The sequence below is a fragment of the Hermetia illucens genome, chromosome 3, assembly GCF_905115235.1.
Source record: "Hermetia illucens chromosome 3, iHerIll2.2.curated.20191125, whole genome shotgun sequence".
Taxonomy (NCBI): Eukaryota; Metazoa; Arthropoda; class Insecta; order Diptera; family Stratiomyidae; genus Hermetia; species Hermetia illucens.
Window position 1 is genome coordinate 129,381,260 of NC_051851.1, and position 6,000 is coordinate 129,387,259.

The 6,000-nt window shown below is 46.0% G+C and overlaps 1 protein-coding gene across 4 annotated transcripts in view; it reads right to left on the minus strand.

Moving 5' to 3' along the window:
* The window catches only part of LOC119651397 (tribbles homolog 2-like), a 213,888-nt gene extending 208,661 nt beyond the window's left edge, over positions 1-5,227 (minus strand). For 2 of the 4 annotated variants that reach the window (XM_038054978.1, XM_038054979.1), the window contains exon 1: positions 4,598-5,002. The gene's annotated coding sequence lies outside the window, so the exon portion shown is untranslated. The other 2 variants (XM_038054984.1, XM_038054982.1) reach the window with 2 other exon arrangements.
* Positions 5,228-6,000: the final 773 nt, after the last annotated feature.

Sequence of the window (6,000 nt, forward strand, 5' to 3'; positions counted from 1 at the left end):
TGGCAAAATTGAACAGAAATACGTGGAGAAGAAGGTAAACTATGAGCCACTGGCTCAGGAAATGAAAGAAATTTGGCGTCTCGAAAAGGCAGCTATAGTTCGCATATTGTCAGCTACAAGCATTCTATTCACTCTCCACGACTTCGCTTCATGTCCTGGAAGTCTCACACAGTTGATTTTGGTTTGGTTTGTTATGCGGAAATACACCAATCTGCAAACGTGCTCGACATTGCGTGAAGTTCTCTCTCCCACTATTCTACCACCGCCCTTCACCAGCAAACCCCCTAAGCGCCTAGGTAGGTAGGATCCTAACGGCTGGGCATTTAGAGCTAGAATCTGGCATCGCTTCGTGTCTCCGTCGTGTTCATCAAGGAAACGCCCCTAACCACTTCCCTTTATACTTGTTATAGGCACGGTAATACGAGATGCTCGGGGATTTCAACGCCAAGGCTAGCAACGAGGAGACGCATGGGGGAACGGCCAGAAAGCACAGTCTCAATGATATATCAAATGACAATGACCAATACCTCATTAGCTTTGCAAGTAGCAAGGATTTAGTTAGAAAATCGACATGCTTCCCACAGAAGCGCATTCACAGAAGGACATGGGCGTCTCCTCTATCTTCAACCACCCATTGCACCAATAAAAACGGAATAATCATCGGGGACGAAAGTGAGTTACGTGAGAGATGGGTGCCTTATTTCAAAAAGCCCCTCCACACACACCAGAGCTCACGAGAATTATGGTCGACATAACGGGAACATTGAACTACCAACATTGGAAGAAATAAAGTCAGCAATCAAATGTCCGAAATCCCCGCTGAACTCATCAAATTAGGCGGTTCCCAGATCATGAAAACTATCCATAATTTTGGTCTCCCTTTTTGGAACCACGAACAAATCCTGCAAAGTTGGTCAAAAAGTGTGATATGCTCTTCCACAAAAAAAAGGCGATAAGTTGATATGATGATTACAGAAGCATCTCACTATTTTGTAAGTCCTAAAAAATCTACACAAAAATTCTAGACTGAAAAATTAGACTATACGCTGATAAGATGATGATTGGGGAATACCAAGGAGGTTTTCGAACTGAAAGATCCACTACTGACCAGCTATTTACGGACAAATACATGCCAGAAAAATGCTGGGAATTCCACATCGATGGACAGCAGCGAGGTGAAGGTAGTGGCGTATGCCGATGACTTGGCGATATTAGTGTCAGGAATGTTTCCTCCATTATGAACGAAATCATGGAAGGAGCGATGCGAAAGGTGTGGCTGTGGGCCGCGAGATGCAGACCCGACACAAACCCAACCAAAACGGAGCTGATGCTATTCACCACCAAGCCAAAGGTACCTGAATTCCATATATAGCAAGTGAATGAACTAAGATTGATTCTTTCCTCCAAGGTAAAGTATCTGGGTGTAATCTTGGACTCAAAACTAAATTGGAGATTGAGCATAGAACTGAGGGTTAAGAAGGCCTGTATAGGCTTCTATGCCTGTAAGAGACCTTTGGAAATGGGGTCTCTGGCCAAGGATGTTCTGAATGCGCACAGCTGCCGTGCATTCCATCATAACGTACGGCAGGCATGATGGCAGGCGTTGAGCAGAAAGAAGCTTAATAGGATTCAAAGAAGGGCGTGTGCAGGTGCTACTGGGGCTTTGCAATCCTATCCGGCAGATGCTCTCAATGTACTCCTGCATCTGCTCTCAATGTACTCCTGCATCTCCTCCCTCTAGACCTCCACACTAAATAGGTTGCAGCGTACAATGCGTTCAGACTACGTTAGTCCGGATGCTGGACAGCAAAGACCTACGACCATAGTACCATCCTGGACGATCTACTTCGGGAAATCTGGGCATTCCCCACGAACTATGTCAAATGGAAACTGAACTTCAGGAGAAACTTTGCTATTGACCTCCAACCAGGGCAGAGGGGACGACGGGCAGTTTGTTGCAAGGCTATGACGCAATATTCTTCATCGACGGATCAATGATGATCACTGGAGTCGGTGCAAGAGTTTTCTCGAATACACACAGTGTATCCGAGTCGTATGGTATCCCAGGTTTCGCCAGTGTATTCCGATCGTGTCGATAGCCGGGGCATGATCAAAGCCCTAAGCGTAACATAGCCATTCTGACCGATAGCCAAGCGGCCATTAAGGCCTTTTACTCAGCGACGACATCATACAGGCTGATGTGACAATGCAGAAACGCACTAAAGGGTCTGGGCGGCACGCGCAACGTTACTCTCTTCTGGGTTCCCGGTCATAGGAACATAGAGGGGAATAAATGGGCTGACGAGTGGACCAGGCGGGACTCTGCTCTGCGCAGCCCTTCGGTGAATACAGTCGGTGTTTCGGTGGCGGCTGTCGGGGCCGAGTCTACTCGCACTACCTAGCAGCCGCGGGTCTAAAATGGTGAAGACTCACCACCTGTACCACGACAAGGAGGATTTGGTCCGCTTGTAACAAAACCCGATCGAGAGCTCCTATGGCAGACAGGTGCAAATGCATACGGCGATCTGCACGAGTCACTGGCCCATAGGGGACCACGCCGCCAGGCGCGGCATACCCTAAGATTCGCATTGCCGAAGCTACGGAGGAGAGTAGGAAACGCTCCTTTGCGATTGCCGAGCTCTAAGGCCAGATTAAAGACACTAAATAGACCATCCTTTGAGGACCTAGTTGCTGGATGGGAGAACTTTCATCCTTCCCGATAGTTACGGGCTGGCTCTGAAGATCTGAGCCGATTGGACTCTCTGCTCTGATAACAGCAGTCACGGTCTTTGGGGTTTGTGGCATCAAAACGGTGCACTACAACGCTAATTGTGCTCCTCAGAACGGCCGCTGATACCTACCTACCTAACTCAACATCGGTGTCCATCAAATAATCGTGAACTTCAAGCGGGAGTCCATCAAATAATCGTGAACTTCAAGCAGGGGGGTCCCGAGGAAAATAAGAGAAGCTAAACGGAAGGATGAATATTTAACGACCTTGCAGTCCCCCAATTAATAAAACTTTGGAAATTACTCGTACAATGGGCTGGCTACATTCAACGTATGGATGACATTCAGATACCTAAAAGGGTATCCGAAAGGAGGGCAACGAAGAGCGGTAGGTGAAGTCCAAAAGCACTGGGTAGAGTCAGGAACAAGATCGGCGGATAGAAATGGTTGGAGCCTCGTTGGCGACGAAATTTATGAGCGATACTACGATCGTTTTGTTGTGAATAAAACAAAGTTCTATAGGTTACGATTTGCGGGCCATTTAATACATATGAGTTAGGATGATCCAGCTCGTAAAATCGCTAAGGGCAATATCTACAGTAAAAAAGAAAATGCAACAGACCCTGCCTCAGACGGACGCCAGACGGCGTTTAGGGATATCGAGTTGGTGAACCTCGTCTTGAGGTCGTTTCTAAGATAGACCCAGACCGAATGCCGACTGTTGTGCCGTTGATAATATGCAATTTCATTTTCAGATATGAAGATTAACAAATTCCGGGATGAATTTGATTACCAAATATTTCACTACGAGATGGATAATGCTGAAACCAACACTCTTAAAGTTAAGCAATATTTTCCTGAACCTAAACCTAAGTCTTCAAACTGCAAAAACAACTCAAAATGAATGAGGACAATGCTGTTAAAATAAAGTATTATTAAATAAATGCTTTCATTTGCCGCCTAATGGCTTTTGATTTCATGTGGGACTTTGTAGATAAAGTTGCACACTTAAAATGCTTGGTAGGCGTTGCGGGGGTCACCAGAATATCATTAATTTAGATAAGCTGAGGTTGGCATTTCCCCCCTAAAATATAGTTGGCTTCTACAGCCACAGAAACGTTTCCAGCTCCGCAACTACAATGCATCACGAATGTTGGGGACACCGGGTCCTTTGGATACACAAACATAAGCCTTTTCTAGATATAATTCTCTGGATGTTCGAGGTTGCCAATCTGTTTCGAATTATCAAATATTCAAGGGATAGACTAAGGATCGGAAGAAAGCAGTTTAATCCCTAACGGGCAATGTTAGGGCTGAAAAGTTTAAGTCAAAGTTTACACTTGATATCAATCACAAAGAAATAATGCTCTGTCAGCAAGCTTGTGAAATATATCTTGACTAATAAAACTACACTGACTAAATCACTTTTTCGGGGGAAATTCTTTGTTGAAGCGAATCCACAAAACAGCAGCGTTTGTCATCGAGAAGTACATCCGGGCTGCTGTCCGTTGGCTGGTTGACAATCAATTTCACCATATTCCACTTGGCATGTGTGCGTGATAAACAAAACAGCTTGACCACTAAAAACAATGGGGCCGAAACGGGGACACAGACAGTATTGGCTAATAAACGGCGCAAATTCTCAGATTGTCAGGTTGTTTTCCGACTATTCGTTGAATATTGCGACCGCCGCCACTGCCATTTCACCCCTGAAATTCACATATCGGACCCCTTCAATGAGCGGGAAATCAAGCAATTGTCATGCTCGGCGCCATGACACTCGATTCTGACGTTTCGAATCTCGTGCAATATTTCCCCTCATTTGCGAAGAAAATCATTTCTCAACATCACTACATTTCAAATTTACCTTTTAACTGGACTTTTAGCACTTGTCACCACACTTCATTAAAGAACTAGGATCGATTTGAGCCTTGCCAGCGAAATTACGCACTTTTAGCGAACAAAAACAAATATGGTGGATGGCACTCGCAGTACAAAATCCCGCACACTTCCGAACTCACGACACGCGAAAATCACCTATTGAGCCATTGCGTACACCGCCAGTATGAAAACAATTGAAAAATCGGGAAAGAAGCGTCCGCGGATGACCGTGACTAGGACTTTAGGGCAAAATTCACGCGAATTTGCTGCGAAAATCCATGAAATACGCGACTCTGACAACCGACGAAAATGTCAAACGACTCGGGAAACGATGGAGAAGAAACGGCACGAGAAGCGACCCGAAAAGCCGAGAAACTGGGGAAAACAGAATGGCAACAAAGCTTACTTGACAACGGGCCACAAGCGGGTCTACGACGAAACAATTGAAGTCATGGAGCTCGCTCCAGAACAGTGGAGTCGTGTCGAGAACAAATGAAAGGGGAACTTCGCAATCTGGACTCAGCCGCGCTTTGAGCAACTTTGCGTAATTGGCGATATGTGGAACGACACGTACTCGCTGGCTCACCCTGTAGTTGTTGACCTGGTCCGAAGCAGAAAAACATCCAATTGCTACCCCACTCCCGTATTCTTATAGGAACCGATGCAGGGACTAGTGCACTCGGCCGTGGTCGCCGCGTGGAAGCTTTCCATTCGCGCTGTCATGCCAGTGCTTTTCCGCTTTGTTTATAAGTTTACGCGCCATTTTGCGAAATTGTGAAATCGCTCCCAAGGTAGCGACGTGCATGTTGTTGCTTGTTGGTGCCGGAGCAACGTCTGGCAATGGGGACGGCAGAACCCCCGAATAAGATTCTGAGTGTTTGGAGGTGATAACGACTTAGCTTTGATGGCGCCCGGCACGTAGGCCTCCGGGCTCTACGCCGCGGGAGGAGGAGCACTTCAACAGGTTGCTGTTATCTGGACGCACACGTGGTCCACGGCAAGGTGAGTCGGCATGGCGACCTGTTTACAAACAGCAAATTTTGCGTTTTTCTTGATAAGCGCGGAAGTAATTATTGTGGTTGTTGTTATCTGACGTGGTTTAGGCGCCCATTACGCTAGGCAAGGTTAATGATTGCTAATTGAAGCATGTATGATGCAATTTTGGCTGAATATGATGCCCGTGGCAAGGCTACGTGACGCTTCGCCATTCCTGCATTGCGGCAGATGAAATGCTTGCGTAGGATCATTACAAATGGAAAATCTTAATTCAACGAACGGAAAGGATTAAACTGAACTAACTCTTAACAAATTTGAATCTGAGAAGTTGAAAATATTTAGCTTAAAACGAGGAGTAAGTAGATTTCTTTGGTCTCGTCCGACATCAAGTGT